General features: G+C 47.6%; 1 protein-coding gene across 1 annotated transcript in view; it reads right to left on the bottom strand.

Annotated features, from left to right (window-relative positions):
• Positions 1-20,198, bottom strand: part of SPATA5 (spermatogenesis associated 5) — a 227,007-nt gene that overhangs the window by 142,484 nt on the left and 64,325 nt on the right. The gene's annotated exons all lie outside the window — the stretch shown is intronic.

The raw sequence follows: 20,198 nt of genomic DNA, 5'->3' as shown, positions 1-20,198 counted from the left end.
TCTTAACAGAGCAGATGAAAATGGAAACAGTCCAAAGACAAGGAAGGGCTGGCGGCCACAATGGACTCACAGTTAGAAAGATCCGAGTTTGAATCCTGCCTCAAGCAGGTGGGAAGGAAGGAAGGACAGAATCTCAAGGAAGAACTGGTCCAACATCACAGGGTGCAGGGAGGCCAAGAAGAGTCACAGAGAAGAAAACATCAATGGATTTAGGGAGATGATTCTTGGTGACCTTCAAGGGTTCCGGTTCAGTAGAGTGATGGAGCCCCGAATGAAGGGAATTAGGTAAATGGGAAACAGTAAAAGCCCTGGTATGGACCAAAGGGTCAAAGTCAAACATAAACAGATCCTTGACTTATGTTGACTTAGAAAACCAAACATTAACATTGTCTATATTGTAGTTTTATATATTTTGTTAAATGTTTCTCAATTGGGAGTTGGCATCAAGTTTGACACCTGGTGTAAACCACTTCTTTGATTAATTCTGTCAATGAAAGGAATTAGAAAAACTGGAAAAAGTGGCAGGGTCCTGTGTAGGCATTTCACTCTTGTTTTCAGATTAGGGAGGACTCAGCATGGTGGAAAGGTAAGAGCCCACAGAGCAGAGACTAGAGATGCTGAGGGGAGACAAGGTCCCAGAGCAAGGGCGAGGGCTGGGGACCAGAAGGAGCCTACCTATAAGAGAAAAAGAGGAATCCTCTTCCTCTCAAAGAAAAATAATAGGACAGATTCAGGGAGAGCGCTACATCTCAGCGAAGATGGCGGTACATTGGGGGTTTCTTGCCAGATGGTCTCCATTTCCTCCTTAAACTGGTTTTGCTAACTATTCCAGAAGGGAATGATAGTTAGATGAATGTTTGTAATGTACTTGGAAAACACTCGATATGACCTTCCTCAGCCTCGAGTGCCTCCATCTGCCTGGGCCCCAAGAGATGGCTCCATCTGTCTTCAGGCTTCGTGTTTTTCCAAAGCAGTCCTAAACAAATCTATGTATAATTATAATCAAGGACCGTTTCCCTTCTGTAATCAAAGATGATGGTGCTGAAGGTGTTGCTATCAGTATGTGTAAACACGAGCAATAATGACCCTTGTAGGTCATGGGCATGTGAAGACATCTGGAGCAAACTACGCCGGCCAAGACAAAGCTTCCTGATAGCAGCGGTTCGCGATGGCTTTGGTTTCACGACCCCTTTGTGCTCTTAAAAATTATTGAGGAGCACCCCCAAGCACTTTTATATAGTGGAATCTATCTACTGAAATTTACCGCATTAGAAATGAAAACGCCTTAGTATTATTATGCAAATAGTTTTGACCTTGTGGACACCTTTGAAGGGTCTTGGGGAGCCCCAGGGGTCTGTGGACCACACTAGGAGAATCAACGCACTATAGTATTTATATAGTAGAAAGAGGGCTGGGCTAGGAGCCAGGATCCACAGCTCTGCATCTCAGCTTTGACCACCAAGAGTTGTGTGAGTGTGCAAAGGACCTTTTTTCTTGGTGCCTCAGTTTCCACATCTGGAAAATGAGAATCCCTTCCACATCGCAGGGGTTACAGATGCCGTGCTCCAGCAATCTGGAAAATCCACACAGAAATTCTTGGCCCTCCTTTTGTACCAGAGAAGAAGTCTGAATTATTATGGTATTAAAAGATAAAATATGTTGATATTATACAATATTATACATATATTTCATGCATTTCTGAGTTTCTAAACTTTTCTGTGTTATCTGCTGGCTTTCACATGTTGTCTGAAGCTTCTGCAAAACTCCTCCAAAATTCCCATTTAATTTCTTACGCCAACCCACAATATATCAAAATCACAATGGGGAAAGTCATGCTGTGGAAGGGATAATAATAATATTATTTCAGTGGCTATAAAGCACCTTATAGACCTTATTTAATTTGATTTTTACAGTGACATAATGAAATAAGCACTTTGGGGGCTATTTTCTTCATTTACTGTGTTCACAAAGCTAAGGAGGCAGGATCAAAACCCAAGTTTGTCCTGATTGCAAAAGTATTTTTATTCTTTACTGTGCTATGACTTTTGTGTTATTAGCCTATGGACACACACACACACACACACAAATACACACTGAATTGAACAAACATTATTATATGGCATCATACATAATATTATAAAATATATAATATTATAAAATATTGTATAATATGTTATTGTTATCTATTATATTATTTAATAATAATAGCTAATTTTTATGTAGTGCTTACAATAATCATCTCATGGCCTACCAAGAGGGGAGAGGCTTTACAAGAAAACCTATAATATAAGAATGTACGTGACTATTACTGTATGGTAAGAAATAATGTACACGGGGACAGCTAGGTGGCACAGAGGATAGAGTAGCTGCCCTGGAGGCAGGAGGACCTGAGTTCAAATCTGGTCTCAGACACTTGACAAGTACTAGCTGCGTGACCCTAGGCAAGTCACTTTGTCTCTGAAATAAAAAGAAAGAAATTATGTATATGGGCCATTCAGAGACATTGGGAAGATTGGTATGAACCAATGTAGAATGAAATAGGTGAACCAAAAAAACATGACCGGCTACAACAATGTCAATTTTTTAAATCGCCAAAAGGAAGCCCGATGCTAAGATAGTGTAGAGATAGCATAGAGCCATCTCAGGCAGAGAGGTGGGGGTCTACTACGGCAGACTGTTGTATACTGTGTCATACAAAGCCACAGAGTCATTACATAGACTATATAATGGACTATATATGGTCAATTATTAGTTGTTGTTATTATTATTATTACTATTATTCTTACAAAGGAAGCTTCATTCTAGATAGGCGTTGCCAGGGGATATGAGTAGAGGAGGTCTTTTATCAGAAATCACTGTGAGACCCTGTGAAATGGCATCAATAAAAAGCCTTCTTCCTTGTTTTTAAGGAATATCTTGAAGAACATTTTGCATTTCAGACACAGCCTCCAGAGCTTTGGATCTAGAAGGAAGCCTGGAGGGGAGGGATGATGGCACAATACAACTGGAGAACTAGAAAGACAGCAGACATATTCTGTGGGCCAGGGCTGTGCCTTTTCCTCCTCAACGTCTCCAGGAAGAGAGATCCTCCAGCTCCCCTCAGTCACCCAGGAAAATGTCTTATCTCTGGCCTGATCGAAATCTGGGAGTTCTTCCTTCTGGACTGCCATGTTGACATTTCAGGGGGATGTGCATAGCTTGGGTTGTGTGTTTGTTTACAAGACAAAGAAAGTCTGAGTCTCCAATTTCAGGACTGGTGGAGACAGTAAACAGAGGAGGAAATGGTCTCCAAAGAAAACCCTGGGACAAGATGGCGACTTCACGGTACGGCAAACAGGAACAGCCGCCCTGATTGGTTCACTTTTCAAAGGCACAAGGACTTTTTATACTTCTGCCTGTGACGCTTTTTGTATGAAAGAAAGAAAGTTCTCCAGCACGAGCTGAAGGGAACCCCTTAGTTAGAAGCTGCACTTAAGAATATCTCTGACCTCTGTTTCCCCCAAATCCCTGGGACATCTTCTACAGATAAATGGAATCAGGACAGTCAGTAACATCGAATATGCACAACACACAGCTCGAGGGATGTATGTAGAATGGAATCTGGAACAGTGAGTTTAGGTGGAGTAGACAAGAACATTGGGCCTGGGGTCAGAAAGACATGAGTTCAAATCCAGCCTCAGACATTTCCTAGCTGTGCGACCCTGGATAAGTCACTTAACCCTGTTTGCCTCAGTTTCCTCATCTGTAAAACGAGATGGAGAAGAAAATGGCAAAACCACTCTAGGTGGCTGCTGAGAAAGCCCCAAACGGGGTCATGGAGAGTTGGATACAACTGAATCAACTAAACAACAAAACCTAAAAGCAAATGAACACTAGCTATCATTGTTATTGTCATCATACGCTCAGCTGATTTCAAGAGCACACTGACTTAATGTTTGTGCCTTAGTTTCCTCATCTGTAAATGCTAGTTATAAAGTGGCTGTCATCTGCATACTGCAAGCATCGCAGTCAGGGTTTAGGGGAAAATGAAACACAGGATTTCAGTGCTGAAATCATTATCAGGGCACTGGCCCTTTAAAACCTTGTGCCTCCTGCCCAGGGCTGCTGGTCTTCGAGTCAGGAAGTCCTGGATTTGGATCCTGCCTCTGACATTCACTAGCTGTGTGACCCTGGACAATGCATGGAACCTTTGGGAAGTCAAAAAAAGAAAAAATGACAGGGTTGGACTAATGTGGTCCATTCCAGCTAAAAAATCTCTGAGGCTATGAACCTCAGTTTCCCTTGTCAAATAGGGATACTAAGGGTGCCCACTTTACCAGGCAGTTACGAAGCTCAGCAGGGATGACATCTGTAAAGTGCTTTTTTAAGACCGACCCAAGTGCTAGCCGCTGTTGTCAAAGACATGGCGTCCCTGTCACCGAATGAATCCTGGAAGGGGACTTCGTAGGCTGGTCAAAGGATGCTGATGGAGATGTGACGCAGAGTGCCTAGCAGCCATTAAACACTGATCCAGCGGCCGGTGGTCGGCTTCCGGCCAGGACATCCTCCGGATTCTGGGGGAGCGCAGAATCTGAACTGAGCTCTTCTAAGGACAAAGCTTCCCGCTTTGGCTGGCTAGTCATGGGAGGGGAGGGATTCCCTGCAGGGATTGGGGCCCGGTGGGAGCTTTCTGCCACCTCCACACCCTCTACACACCAGGGATGTCGGTGGCTTCTGTCAGTCTACCGGGATGGACTGAATTAGAACAGCTCCCCTCGCAGTGCTGTTACTTTGGGATTATCTATTCCTTAGTGTGTAAAGTGCATCGTGTTCCATGTGGAATCCCCTCTCCGCTCTTCCGGGGAGAGCACAGAATTACTCATCAAATACAAGAAACACTCCCGCAGGTGCACATTGCTGCCAATGTGGAAAAGATGCTCTCCACCCAGTTATATTCTGCAAAGAGAAACTACCAGAGGCTTTCCTGCTCATCCCTCTGTACATGCAAACAGAACAATTGAAAACGTACTTGTAAGACAAGAGAGGAAGGCAAGGAGGAGGGGAGAGGGGAAAGAAAGAAGGAAGGAAGGAAGGAAGGAAGGGAGGGAGGGAGGGAGGGAGGAAGGAAGGAAGGAAGGGAGGGAGGGAGGGAGGAAGGGAGGAAGGAAGGAAGGTAGGAGAGAGATAAAGGAAGGGAGAGAGGGAGAGAAGAAGAAAGAGAGGGAAAGAGGGAGGGAGGGAAGGAGAAAGGAAGGAAAGGAGGGAGGGAGAGAGGAAAGGAAGGAGGGAGGGAGAAAAGAGGGAAGGAAGGAAGAAATGAAGAGATGGAGAGAGGAAGGGAGGGAGGGAAGGAGGAAGGAAAAGAAGGAAAGAAAGAATGAAAGAAAAAGGGAAGGAAAGGGGAAAGGGGGAAGGAGAAGAAAGAGAAGAGGGGAAATGAGGAAAGGAGAAGGGGGAAGGGAAAGGGGAAGGGAAAGGAAGGGAAAGGCAAGGCACTTCCCTGGTGCACTCCCCCTCTGCCATTCACCCCTCTGCATCCCCCCTGGACTCCATCACAGACTTTCATTCAAAACCTGGCAAGTGCAATCTTGTCCCGCTTCCCAAACAGGGATAGCTCCATCAACCTCCTCCCAATCTATGAGCAGAGGTAAAAAACCCAAAACCTCCAGGCCGCCTAATCCACATCGAGGGTTTGGACTACTTCTCCCCCAAGAGAGTTCCTCTGCCCCTTCCAAACAGCTCCTACATGTATACAGACATGGCTGTTATCTGGTGCACTTGTAACTGCAAGGGCCAATCTTTCTCAGGGAGGAGAAATAGATGGCTATTGCTGACTGCAGAACATTCTGTCTCTGCATGCAGAAGCTGAGGTCTCGCCTCCTTCATATTAAGACGCTGAGGTTTTGGCTCTCCTAGAATCTAGGCTAGCATTCAGACAAAGAATCCCAAGGGAAAACTCTCAACTCCATAAACCAAAGACCCCATTGTATTGTCAAAAGAACCTATCTCAAGGCCAATCTCCTTGGCGGTAGTCAAGGTTATGCAGAGATAACACAGTAGAGAGCTCTGTTCAGAGTTCATACCCTCTGACTGTTTATTGTCCTGATAAATCCAGGCAACTTCGCTGCGTTGCCTTCTGCCTCTAACCTGGCGGCATGATCTCTCTCAAAGTCACCGCAACGCTTGAATCTCAAAATTAAGCACAAGCGAGTAGGGCTTGCTCGCCGCACCTTAGTTTCTGCAGGTAACAGATTCCTGCATGCCAGGTGGAAGTAAGGAAGGCGAGCCTGCCGCCCGCCCCAGCTAATCGTGGCCCTATAACGCCTGGGACCTAAAATCAAAACCGCGTCAGAGATGATGCCCTTCGTTGTATAAAAAAGGGACCTCGTGAGCCCTCCTTGGCGCTGGCTCCCCAGTCAGAGTCGCGTCACCTTCTCTTCGAGGCTGCTATCCCTGGCAGTCATCTGGAAATAGCCGCCACTCACAACCCCATGGCTTCCGCACTTCCCAGCCAGCCAATGGAGACCAAGCTTGGGGAGCCTCCCGAATACCGGGAATTTCTACTGACTGCAAAATAATTCTTGAAGAAATCTTGTTAGGCCGCCTTCTACGTTTGTGTTTCTTTGCTCCTTGGGGCCAGCACGTAGCTGATCACAAAATCACTTATTTAGAGGGATAATCAATTAATTTCCTTTTTCAATGATCTCCAGTAGGGCTCTAAAATTATCCTAACTCGAGGTCAGGAGAGACCAGACTTGAAATCCTCATCATAGACACCTTCCAGTTGTGTATCTGTGAGCAAGAGACTTATGCTAATTGCTTTCCTTAGACACTGCTTTCAAAATCCTGCATTTCCTTCAATTATTGAAAAATATCATTCAGAGAAGGAATTCTCCACGGGCTTTAACAAAGGGGCCCACAACACAAAAGACAGCCAGGACCCTTCCACCACAGTTACCACGGGTTAACTTATCACCTCCACGTAGACGATTCCTTGATCTACATATCCGGCCTCTCTCTTTCTCCCCCCGCCTCTCTCTCTCCTCCCCTTCTCCCCATCTCCCTCTCTCCCCGCTTTCATCAACTGCTTCTTACTTCTCCTGATACTCACTTAGCCTAATAACACATTTTAGAGAAACTTAGACGTCCAGCTGCTTCATACACTGCTCCAACTTGTAATGAGACGTTCACAAAGTGTGGCCAGGAAACAGACTCTGAGGAGGGGCACAGTGCTGGATTTGGGAGTCAGAAAGACCCGAGTTCAGATCCTGCCTCAGATAACTTATAGTCTGTGTGAGTCTGAGCAAGCTGCTTAATATTTCTCAGCCTCTGTTTCCTCATCTGTAAAATGGGGGTAATAATGGCACCTAATTCATGTTATTTCATATACACACACATATGTGTACATATATACATAGACATACATATATAATATATACCTATACAGTCATGTGTATATAATATATACATATAAAATCTATACATATATGATATAGACGTGCATAGAAAATATATACATATATAATATATACATATACATCATTGTATAATTCTATAGATAGACATGCATAGAAAATATATACATATAATATATACACATACATCATTATATAATTCTATAGATATAGACACGCATAGAAAATATATACATATATAATATATACATATACATCATTATATAACTCTACAGACACTAGCTATTACAATTATTGTCACCAGGAGTGAATGTGTCATAGTGCTGCTCGGACCACTGTTTTTCTTCTACCTCTGTCTTATCCACGAAGCTCAGGCCACTGCTTAGGAAACGCCTTTTGGCTTTTCTCACTGTCTGAATGAAAGACTCTCTAGGCCAGAAATGTGGATGTAAAATATCAACCCATGGAAACTTGGCTGTCCTCATCGCTCTCTCTCCCTCTACCAAAACTGTGCAAAGTGCGTAGGACATATGGTCTCCTAACCTGGAAACACAGTCCCCGACTGTGGGGACTGAGGGGAGTGGAGCAGAACAGGTCAGAGGACGTAGACTAAAACCACCAGGCCGACAGGGCTCTGCCTTCGCCTGGGCAGCAACCGGCCAGAACGAGGGCCAGAGGGGAAATCGGTCCCTGGCAGAGACATATCAGGAAAGCAACCTTATCTTGGGGCACCGCATTTGCATTACGTAGGCCTTTAATAAATGCTTTATTTTTAATGAATGAATGAAAATAAAACGGTCTAGAAAGCTAGGTGTTTGGGGGAGATTGAGGGGACATAAAAAGTAAAGACAGCAATATAAACTTATTTGAAAAAATGTTAATTGATCAAGCCAATTTTCAAACTATGTATGGTATCTAAGATCCTGTCCATCTCTAAAATGCTGAGATTTTCTGTCTTAAAAGGAAATTAATTCCTTGCTCGGTATGAGCAGAAGACCTAAGTTCAAATTCTGCCTTGGACACCTGGTAGCTATGTGACCTGGGACAAGCCACTCAAATCTCTCTGTGCCTCAGTTTTCCCATCTGTAACACAAGGGACTTGGAATCAATGGCCTCTAAAAACCCTTCCAACTCTAGATCTATTAGTCTATATCTAACAACTAAAAACACCTTCTTTGAAAAAACCTTCCCTCCCCTCAAACATGGCTAATCCCCTTTAGCACAGGGCCAGGCATACAGTAGGTGCTTAATAAATGTTGATTGATTGATTAATGTGGAAATATGTTTTGCATGACTTCATGAGTATGAGTATCATATTTCTTGCCTTCTCAATAACTATACTCACCATTAAATGTCTATTTAATGAACGCACGAAAATTAAACCATCTAACAAGCCAGGTGCTCAAGCCAAGCTCCTAATGAACTATGGAAGCTAAGGCTCTGTCCAGCTTGAAGACTGCAAGAGTTCTATCGGAAAAGTCTCATCAAGATAGCCAGCATTTATAGAGTACTTTAAGGTTTGCAAAATGCTTTAGAAACATCTCAATTCAACTACAAAACAACCCTGTGAAATAAGTGCGCTTATTACCCCATTTTACAGATGAGGAAACGGTCTGAGAAGAGTAAAGCCACTTGCCCAGGGTCACACGGAGCTGGTAAATGTCAGAGAATGGATCTGAACTCGGGTCTTCTTCATTCCTCGCCCAGCGCTCTACCCACTGAACCGCCCAGCTCACTGGTCATTAATATGCTGCTGGGGATTAGCAGAGGAACACAGGGACAACAGAGACAAGCCAGGTGAATCGCCATCTACCTGACGGAGAATCCTCTCTAAAACAATCACCAAGGGGCAGCTAGGCGGGGCAGCGGATAGAGCGCTGGAGACGGGAGGACCTGAGTGCCAATCCAACCTCAGACACTTACTAGCTGTGTGATCCTGGGCAAGTCACTTAACCCTGATTGCCTCAAAAAACCAATCAACCAAACAAACAAGTGAGTAGATAAATAAAACCATCCCCGAGAGATGGCGCCTTGGAGACCTCCAGGGAGACAGAAGCCAACGTTCCTTCCTCCATCCGTCCTTCATCCTCTGTCCAGTCTCACCTGTCACCTGACCCGTCAGCCCGCTGGAGAGAGACGCTGCATTTCCCCTTGACCTAAGCAGGGCTCTTCGTCGATCCTACCCGGTCTTTGGCAGTGGATGAATAGGAAACGTAACCCCCATTGCAGGTGCACGGCTGCCACCTCATGGCGAGATGGAACAATGGTGGCAGCTCAGTCTTTTTAATGGGACCGACGGGCAAGGGAGTAGGGGGAGTAAAATGGACAGCCCAACGCCAGCTTGGCGTTTGGTCGCTGGGAACGCCCCCAGCCATACTGAGCTGTCTCCCTGCATAACGACCAGGCTACAAGGCCGTTTTCTCTGCATAGCCCCAAGGTGCCCAGGATGGTGCCCAGCCAAAAGAGGTGCTGAAGGTCAACAGACCTGACACATTAATGCCTTCTCTCCTTGTGCCTTCTGAAAGCGCCTCAGTCCAGTCCCCTCAAAAGCAGTGATGACTTCACTTAGGTGAGTGGAAACTTTGCCCTTCAGCTCCCACACAGGGGACCCCCAGAGCACTAACAACACAGAAAGGTCTCCAGCTCTCTCTCCCCCTCTTCCTCTCCCTCCCCCTCTCCCTCTCTCCTTCCCTCTCTGTCCATCTCTCTCTCTCTCTTTTCTCTCTGTCTCTCCTCTCCTCTCTGTCTCTGTGCTTCTCTCTCCCCCTCTTCCTCTCTCTCTCTTTTCTCTCTCTCCTCTCCTCTCTGTCTCTGTCTCTCTCTCCCCCTCTTCCTCTCCCTCTCCCTCTCCCTCTCTCTTTCCCTCTCTGTCCATCTCTCTCTCTCTCCTCTCCTCTCTGTGTTTCTCTCTCCCCCTCTTCCTCTCTCTCTCTCTTTTCTCTCTCTCCTCTCCTCTCTGTCTCTGAGCTTCTCTCTCTGTTCATATTTCTCTCACGATACGTCTCTTTCTCTCACAGAGTCAAAAAACACACAAGGGCTCATGAGCTCTTGGATGGCGGCCTGGCAGGGACCTTGGAGGTCACGTGGGCCAACCTGCTCATTTTAGAGATGAGGGCCCTGAGGCGCAGAGCAGTGAAGGGGACCTCCCCAAGGTCACAGAGGCAGCAGCAGTGTCCACGTCAGGCCCGGACTCAAAGACGATGCTCCCCAGGCCCACGTGAAATCGTTGTCACATTCAGAGCGGCTAGGTCACAGTAAGACCACCGCCGCCACTGCCGCCCGCCCTCCTGATTCTACAGCCATTTAAAGAGCATTCTGCTCAGGAGAGGTTGGGCAGACGTGCACAAACTTCCATGACACTCACGAGGACCAGCCCGGACCAGCCCAGCCTTCCACCTGGGCAATAAGGAGAAGACACACAATTCAGTAAGTTTCCTCCTGGTTTGGTTTTTTCCTATCCCCAAAAGAAATAAATTTAAGACAAGAAAAAGTAAGTGAGCGGCTCTGTTCTCCAGCTCCGGCCGGGAGCTGCCTCCACCTTGGGCCGACTTACAGCTTGTCCCCTTTCCTGATGGTCCAATCGCTGGACACCAGGGTCACCGGTGCACACCTGCCGGGGTGTGTGATTCGTTTGGCTGATTTTAAAGGAAGGACTTTTCAGTAACTGGAGAGCTTGGGACCGACGGGCCACAGAGGGGAATGATTTTTCTGATGCTTTTCACATTTAATATTGGGCCAACCCTCCTTTGGTGGGACTCTGGGGGCCCTCTGGACTAGAGTCACAAAATCATGCAGGTGGAAAGGAGTTCAGAGGTCGTCTAAATCACACCCCCCCCCCCCCAGGCTGAATACCAAGAGGATAAGTGGGTCTGTCCAACGCCCACATCAGGACTCAAACCTGCTTCTCCAGCCTCCATCACTGCACTCCCTCCCTCTCTTCCTTCTTCTGGTTGTCTCAGCCTATCTTTTCAGTCTCCCCAGGGCCCCTTCAATCTGTGTCCTCCAAACCCCCCCAGGACTGTCACGAGGCATAGTGGCCAGAGTGCTACGCTTAGCGCCAGGGAGATCCGAGGTCAAATCCTGCCGCTAAAATCACACAGACCTTCAGGACGTCCTTTAACCTCTATCAGCCTCAGTTTCCCCACCAGCAAAATAGCGATAATAACAAAACATTCCTTCATAGGGTTACCCTAAAGAAGAAGTAAGAAAACCTAAGTCAAGTGTTTTGCACACCTTAAAAGTGTGCAAATATATTTAAATATAAATAGCCAATAAATAAGACAAACAGCCAATGCTAGATATCATTACTGTTTATCGTCAGTCCTGCTCTTTCATGGCCTAAGATCTCGAGGTCTGTACATGGTTTAGAGCTGGGAGGGACCCTGAAGGCCATCAGCTGCAACCACTCCATTTTACAGATGGGGAAACTGAGACCCAAGTCACCTCAATGGGATTAAAACCCGGGTCCTGGGACTTCAAATCCATATGGGGAAGGTAGAGGAGGCATGCAAAGACTTCTGTGAACTGATGAAAGAAAAAGAAGAAGAATCAGGAAACCCAAAATACAGTGATAACGATGACAAACGATGAAGGCTGAAACAATGGAAGCCACCACCGCCTGCTGTGAAGTCAAAGGGCCAAGCTCGGTCCCTGAAATAGGGAAGCACGCCTCCTTTTCAGAGGTGGGGGGCTACAGGGGGGCAACACTGCATCGCGGCCAGATCTCTGGAACGTGATGGTCGGGCTCACCGAACCTTCCCCCACTCATTTTTATGGGAAAGGATTGCTCTGTGCAAGGGGAACAACAAAGCACACTGGGAAATCTACGTGATGTAAGAACAAAAAAAAAACCAGTAAAGTTTATTACAAACCAATGGCCCCCCAACAGCGCTGTGCCACACGTGTCATGCACCAGACGTGGTGACCCCGTGTCCCAGCTATCTCGGCCAGAGAAGCAGAGGTTTGAGACCACTCTTACAATAAATATAAATACTCCCTGTTAGGACCACAAACATCCTCACATTCAGTGAGACCCGCCAGCATCAGGCACCTATTTCCACCAGGACGAGGAGTCTTGAAACTCTAAAGGATGAGAATCTCACTACCAGATGTATACACCTCCTCATACCCAGTACGCTCCAGCCAAACTGGTCTATGGGCTTTTCCCCTAAATCAAAATTCCACAGCGACCAATCAATATACATTTATTAGGCACCTACTACATGCAGGCACGGTTCCTGGTGCTGTGAATACAAAAAGAAGCAAAAGACAATCCCGGCCCTCCAGGAGCTTACAATCTAATAGAGGAAGCAGTATGCCCACAAACACATACAGAGCAAGCTATCTACAGAAGAAACAGAAAATAATGAAGAGAGGGAAGGCAGTAGAATTAAGAGGGGTGGGGGAAGGCTTCCAATAAAAGAAGGGTTTTTAATTGGGCTTTAAAGAAAGCCAGGGAGGTGAGAAGGCAGAGAAGAGGGAGAACATTCCAGGCATTGGGGTATGCCCTCCTCCTCCTGCCCATCTCCTGCTTTCCACCTCCAAGCCTTTGCACAGGCTGTGTTCCATGCCTCAAATGCTTTCTCCCTCCTTTCCTCTGCCTCCAGCTCCCTCCAAGACCACCTCCTCCAAGAGGTCCTTCTCGATGCTCGAGTGGCCAAAGTTACCCCCACCTGCAGAATTACCTTCTGCGTATTTTACATACGCTTTGGGTTTGGGGGACATGGTGTTTCTGCCCAGTAGAAAGAAGCAAATTCCTTGTGGTCAAAGGCTGCGACTTTCCTTTGTATAAGTCATGCCTGGCACTTAATGGCTATTTAATAAACAACTGTTAAATGGGATTAAAAGAAAACCAAAGGTGAGAGGAGGGGGGCCCTCGAGGACTCTCCTTCATCCCCACAGATGTCTGCGGGCCTCCGGATGGGTCCCTCTGAGCATCTCAGAGGAGACACGTCTCTGACGCTCGGCCTCCTCTCCCCTCTGACTGCAGGCCGGAGGGTCGAACCCTGAACTCCTCCCAATGCCTTCCTCCAGAGAAGGAAGAAACGGGCCTCAGCGCACTCCACTCTGCCCCCGCACCCAGGTGCTCCCTGCTCTCCCCTCTTCCTTCCTTTTCCAGCCTCCTTTTATGTACTGTTTTCTCCCTCTGCTCCCAGCAGATTGTGAGCTCCTCGAGGGCAGGGACTGTCTTTTTACTGATTGCGCCCCCAGGGCTTAGCACAGTACCTGGCACACAGTAGGCGCCAAATAAATGTTTATTGGCTTGGATGCTCACGGCTGAGATGCCCTCTTCTTTCCACCTGAGCATCAGTGTCCCATGGAGGAGTAAGAAAACCACGGAACCAGAAGAGGATCCTTCCATTCTTGCTCACTAAGGCCTCTCGATGACTCACTGTTGTCATTCAGTGGTTTCAGCCGTGTCTGACTCTTCGTGACCCCATCTGGGGTTTTCTTGGCAGGGATACTGGACTGGTTTGCCATTTCCTTCTGCTCATTTTACAGATGAGGAAACGGAGGCAAACAGGGTGAAGTGACTTGCCCGGGGTCACACAGTTAGTGAGTGTGCGAGGCCACATTTAGACTCAGGTCCTCCCAACTCCAGGCCCGGTGCTCTATCCACCGTGCCACCTACCTGCCCAGATGACTCGTGAGGAGCACCCAGATTTCCCTGAGGCCCCGGGGGTCTGATGCTACTGTATGTGGCCATCATTGATGGTGACCCTGACCACAAAGGGTCCCAGACAAGAAGACACGGGATGCCAATGCCAGGAGGGCAGCTTCCAAAGAAACACAGGCACCGGGCACAGACCCGGGCAGTGTGTGCACTCGGATGTAGGGAAGATTGGTGGGGCCCTAGGGAAACAAGAAAAGGCCTCCAGCCCAGGCTGTCTCCAGAGGACTTGGCAGGGGGCAAAAGGGAGGCTTGTCTGGGGAAGACAGCTGTAGGCTGCTGGTTCTTCCATAGCCTGCGATACAATCTCACCTCCACACAACTTATACAATAAACAAATGCACTTAAAACCCCAGAGGAGATTGTAAAGGGAAGGGCACTGGTCTTATGAGACCAACCGGATTAGGGCCCCAGCCCTGGGGGCGCCCCTATCCCCTGCGGAGGAACATGCTGGAAGCCAGCTACTCCAGCTCCCCCATTTACAGCTGAGGAAACATACGTGTGTGTGCGTATATGCATATATTTATATATGTATGTATTTATGCAGGTGTGTATGTGTGCGTATATATGCACGTACGTATGCATGTATGTATGTAATGAAAAACGAAGAAAAATACTAAAACAAAGTTGAACAGAGCCCGTCCCCTGACCCTGACCCTGCCCCAGCCTGGTGCTGGCTCTCATTGCCTTCCACTTGGACTACTGCAATGGCTACTGGGGGTCAGCCTGCCTCAGGCCTCTCCCCACTCCAGTCAATAAAGTGATTCTCCTAAAGCACAGGTCTGATCCCATAGCCCTATACTCAAGAACATCCCATGGCTCCCTCTGGCCTCCAGGACCCAATATAAACTGCTCTGGTTGGCACTGGAAGCCCTTCCTAACCGCCCCCTCCTCCCTTTCCGTTCTCACACCTGACTGCCCCACACATTCTCCTGGACTCACGACGCTGGTCCCAGCTGCTCTACCTGCATCTCAGCTCTGGGCAGTTTTTCTGGTCCTTGGCTCTGACCACTGGCCTCCCCAGCTTCCTTTAAATGCCAACAAAAACCTCACCTTGTACAGGAAGCCTTCCCAAACCCTCTTTGTTCCAGGGCCTTCCCTCTGTTCATTTTTTCCTCTTCATCATCCATAGAGCTTGTCTGTACACAGTGATTTGCACACTCTCTCTCCAATTAGATTGTAAGCTCCTCGAAGGCAGGAACTGTCTTTTCCCTCTTTTTGTATCCCCAGTGCTTAGCACAACGCCAGGCACATAGTACACACTTAATTAACACTTATTGATTGATAATGACCCATTTCACTTTGGAAAAAAGATGAGGAAATCCATCTCTGCTCTTTGCGTGAAGATGTAGGGCCGAGAGGTACAGAATATTGCAGATACTGACAGATACTGCTCTCTGTCACTTGGTTAGCTAAATTTTTCTTCCTTCTCTCAAGGGAAAGCAGACAGGAAGGTAGGGCGGGGGGGGGGGGGGCGGCAGTAAAGGGGTGGCTACTATATGTCTGTGACGTACCAAAAAAGGCATCAATAAAACATTCTTCTTTTGATAAACAAATTAATTATCCTGAATGAAACAAAATTCTCCCAGGCCTCAACTCTATCCAAAACACATCATAAACTAGAAGAGTAAAGTTTAATTCCTTTCACCAAAATATATAATAAAAGCCATTAATAAGAGTTAACATTCAGACATCCTCACAGCATCTCTGTGAGACAGGAGCCATCATTCTCCCCACTTTACAGCTGAGGCTAAGAGTCATTATGCGATTTGCCCACGGTCAGAAGCTAGTTCAGCGTCCAAGGCGGGTTTCATCCTCAGGCATCCCTGATGCCAAGGTTAGGGCTCTAACCACTGCTCCACCTCTCTCCCTCCTTGCTGACTACACAAAGGCAAAGCCTGAGTCTTGAGCCTACAGGCGGTGTTAGCATTTCACAGCGGAATGATTTTAAAGCTGTCAAGTTGAGGGTGTCTACATCAAAATTAAAACCACATCTCAAGAAGAAAACCAGATGTGTATGTATGTGTGGGGACGGTAGAGGCGAGACTCGTATTATTCACGGACGTAACACCTGGGCTGGGGGAGAGAAGGCCCAAGGCCTCCTGCTCTTACGGCACTGACACAAACCCACAGCCAACCACGGAGGGGCTCCATGTGGCCACGTCTCTGTATACACAGCTATAATAGGCACCTACTCTCAACAAAGACCCAATAAACTCCAAACCCAGCTGCCTGCCATTCGAAGAAAGGCAGCCTGTCATCAGTCTTCAGACAATGGGTCCGTCTGACATCAGTAATCGCATTAATCTTCATTTGTCCAATCACATCCTGTCATTCTTATGCAAATAGGACATTTGAGGATGCAACTTTTCTTCCAGGCAGGATGTGAGGGGCAAAGGGGAAGGGGCCTACGAGGCCCGGGGGTCGCCTCCCCAACCCCCCCAAGCCATCACTCCCTCTCCTTGGCTTGTGTTTCCCATCAGAGTCAATGTGTTTGACATTCAAAAATGAGACCAGCATGAGGTAAGACAATCTGATTCTTTAGCATCAAGTCCTGGGCTCAGAACACTCGCCAAGGTCCACCGGGCCCCTCCGGCTGAGCCGAATGGAAACGCAGCTGGGAGACGAGGCTGGGCAGGGCCCACGGCAGCTTCATTCCCCATGTTTGCTGGGCACATGCTTCCAGGCTCCAGATCTCCGGGGGTGGGGGGAGTATGTGGGGGCAGGAGGCGCCACGGGGAGGGGAGGTAGGAATCAATGAGGAAGGAAGGTAAAAACCCTTAGTTAACCTTCTAGACCAGACCAGAGCCCAAAGTGGATGCTGTCAAGATAGATTTCTCCCAGGACATCAAAATCAAGGGATCATGAGATTATATACACCCAGAGTTGGAAAGCAAACTCAGGGGCCATATTATCCAACTGCCTCATTTGAACAGAGAAGGAAACTGAGGCCGAGAAAACTGAAGGGACTTGCCCGAGGGTCACACAGTGAGAGAGGCAGGGTCCAAAGACAGGGTCCTCTGACTCTGAAAGCCAGCACGTGTCCCTTTCCACTGTACCTGCTGGTCTCCATTTCCACATGGAATTCTCCTCTCCCCCCGCCCCTCACTGCAATTTCCTCAGTCAAACCAGGTGGCAAAAACTGGGCTGACCGGTTTGGAAACAGGAAGTCCAACGGATTGTCTCTGAAGGGGTTCTGTTTCCACAAGCAGGTGTCCCTCGGTCTACCTGCACTGATGCTTTCATGTAACCATGGTTAAGTAACAAATAGTCCCCACGATGTTTTGACGCTGAGAGAAAAAAAAAAAGCAAACAACAAAACCCCCCGGAAAAGAAATAAATCTCCAAGACCCTGGGTATGATTGCTAACCTGAGCTAAGACCAAAGAGGAGGCCTAGACTTTGGGCAAATCCTATCCTGACCAAAACCAGAGGCAGATACTTCCCATTCAGACCTCATCTGCCTTTCTGGGGCTGAAGGTGGGAACAGCTCCAAACAAAGTCAGAATGATCTGTGAATTGTGAGTCCTGCAAGCATACATCCCATAAGGCTCTATGGCATCAAACGCACCATGCTGGTGACTGCTGATTCGGAGAGGAAAAGAAAACCAGGGCCTGCCCTCACGGGGCCTACACTCTACCAGAGAGACTGAACACCTATGAAGACAAATAAACACATAAAATAATCTCAAGAGGCCAGGCACACTTGCTTCACTGAGGGGGTAGCAATCAGTGAGGTGGAGGGCAGCCGGGTTAAGTACGGCGCACACCACAGAAGGCTGGACACGGCAGGAAGAGGGAACTGGCCCACCGTGGTCTCAAAGGCTCTCTTGTGGCTGGGTAGCAGGACCAATGTGTGGTTTTGCTATTCAGCGGTCAGTAGAGAGGCGCCTTTAATTGGTGACCTGGTTAGAAGCCTTTCTTAGTGAATTTTTTGGTCTCATTTTAAATGGGTATGTGTCACTCACCACCAGGGGAAGGTCTGCATTATGTACCGCTCTTGACCTAACAAACAGAAACACAGACACCCAATGGCAGAGACATTCACCCCGGTCGTCCCATTGCTCCTAGAAAAGAGTCAAAGCTCTAGGACGGTTCTAGACCTGCTCGGGTCTCCCTACATCCTGGGGAAGCCGTGGGGCTGCCTGAAGGATTGCTGGTATCTTCAGGCCTGGTCCAGAACTAGAATGATCTCCCGAGGTGATCAAACGGAGAAGGGGGCTACAAAACATACGTGAGAGAGACCATCAGGCTGCATCTCCAGAGTCAGAGAGGACTTCTAAATCAATAAGCCCAACCCTCTCATTTTACAGATGAGGAAACTGAGACCCTCTGGGACTCTGACGTATGCTGGCTGTGTGACCCTGAATGAATAATGTAATCTCCAAGTGTTGGAGGCAATTCTCCAAGACCAGAAGTTGCAGAAAAGGTGTCACCCTCCACTGGAGGAAGTCTCATTCCCGATGAAATCACAGTTCCAGTCGCTATCCCCACCCCTTTATAAACATTACCTTATTTGAGCTTTGTAACAACCTTACAAGACAGGTAGTTTATACCCATTTTAAGGAGGAGGAAACTGATCTGAACCCAATTCTCCCTGACTCCAGCTCAAGGATTCAACCATAAATCCATGAGACTAGCTCTGGGGAATCCAAGCAGGGCAGGCTTAGTATGATCCCTGACACAACAGAGAGCGACGTGGAGCAAGAAAAATGACCGGAGACCTCTCGATGCAGGAAGATACTGATCCCCACAGCCCAGGCGCACGGCAGAGCAGCCCAGGGTTGGGAGGCCCAGCCTCTACGAACAAGAACTCTCTCCAACAAACTCAACAGGCACCCTCCGGTTTCCCCTTGAAGAATTTTGATGAAAGGAAACCAAACATCACCTCCGACAACATATTCCACCTCGGGGCAGTTCTAATAGAGCATTTTTCCTTACACTAAGCTGAAATCTCTCTCTCCCTTCCCCCTTTCCCTAGTGCTCCCCTCTGGGGCCAAGAAAAACAAGGCATGGGGATTCAGAGCTACACTCAACTGACTTAGGATTACAGATCTGGAGCGAGAAGGGACGTTTGAGGTCATTTAGCCCAATCCCATCATTTTACAGATGAAGATACAGAGGCACAGAAAGGACGTGACCCAAATCCCATGGCGAGTAAGTTTCAGAGGCAGCATTCCCACCCAGGACTGCCGACTCCCAAGTCCACAACTCAATCTGTTATGCCACATGGCTACAGCTTAACTAGGGGCACAGACATGAACGTGACTTCACCGACAGCAGGGTTTGTGCGGACACGCCTCAGAAACCTTAATTTAAGGCAGCTACCAGGCCTTCTGAAGTCTTTGCTTCTCTAAGGGGAACACCCCCATTTTCTCCAACACGGGGCAAGCTCTCCAATCTTCCCACTCTCACGTGACACCCTCACTCAAATGTGATGATGGGTTTGTTTCAGACCAAGCAGGGACGCACTTTACCCCCACATTCACCTGAAGAGTCTTTACTGATGCCTAAAGAGTCAGCTGACACTGAAAGCTGTCAGTCAATATGCATTTATGAAGTGCTCACTGTATACAAGGCACTGTGCTAACTTCTGGGCACCTCTAACACGAAATCTCATGCTCTCCTTTAAAAAAAAAGGACAAAAAACACCAAGACCAAAAGCTCCATAAGGCGAAATCTGATACAAGCCAGGAATGCCCTAAGGAAGCTACGCTGGGAGGGGAGTGATCCCATGTGCCTCAGCCTAGGAAGGCAAACACAGAAGGAATGAGGGAAAAGCAATAATAGTAAAAAATAACAGTAAAACCTATAGGCCGGCCTTCCTACAATAATCCTGGATCTTCAGCCCTTCTCCAGCACCCTAAGGGAAAGGACAGCCTGGGGCAGGAAGCAACAGGGAATTAAGTCAAGTGCCGCCCTGGCTAGCTGTGTGACTCAGGGCAAACCACTTAACCCCTCACCTTCCTCTTCTGCAAAATGGAGATAATCACAGCACCCACCCCACAGGGCTAATTCAAAGACCAAATGGGATAACATGGAAAGTGCACTGCAAATTTTAAATGCCAGCTGTCATCATCATCACCTTCATCATCATCATCATCATCATCATCATCATCATCATCATCATCATCA

Source organism: Vombatus ursinus, unplaced genomic scaffold (genome assembly GCF_900497805.2).
Source record: "Vombatus ursinus unplaced genomic scaffold, bare-nosed wombat genome assembly UNPS02010193.1, whole genome shotgun sequence".
NCBI classification, from domain to species: Eukaryota; Metazoa; Chordata; class Mammalia; order Diprotodontia; family Vombatidae; genus Vombatus; species Vombatus ursinus.
This window is presented reverse-complemented; position numbering and strand designations above follow the sequence as displayed.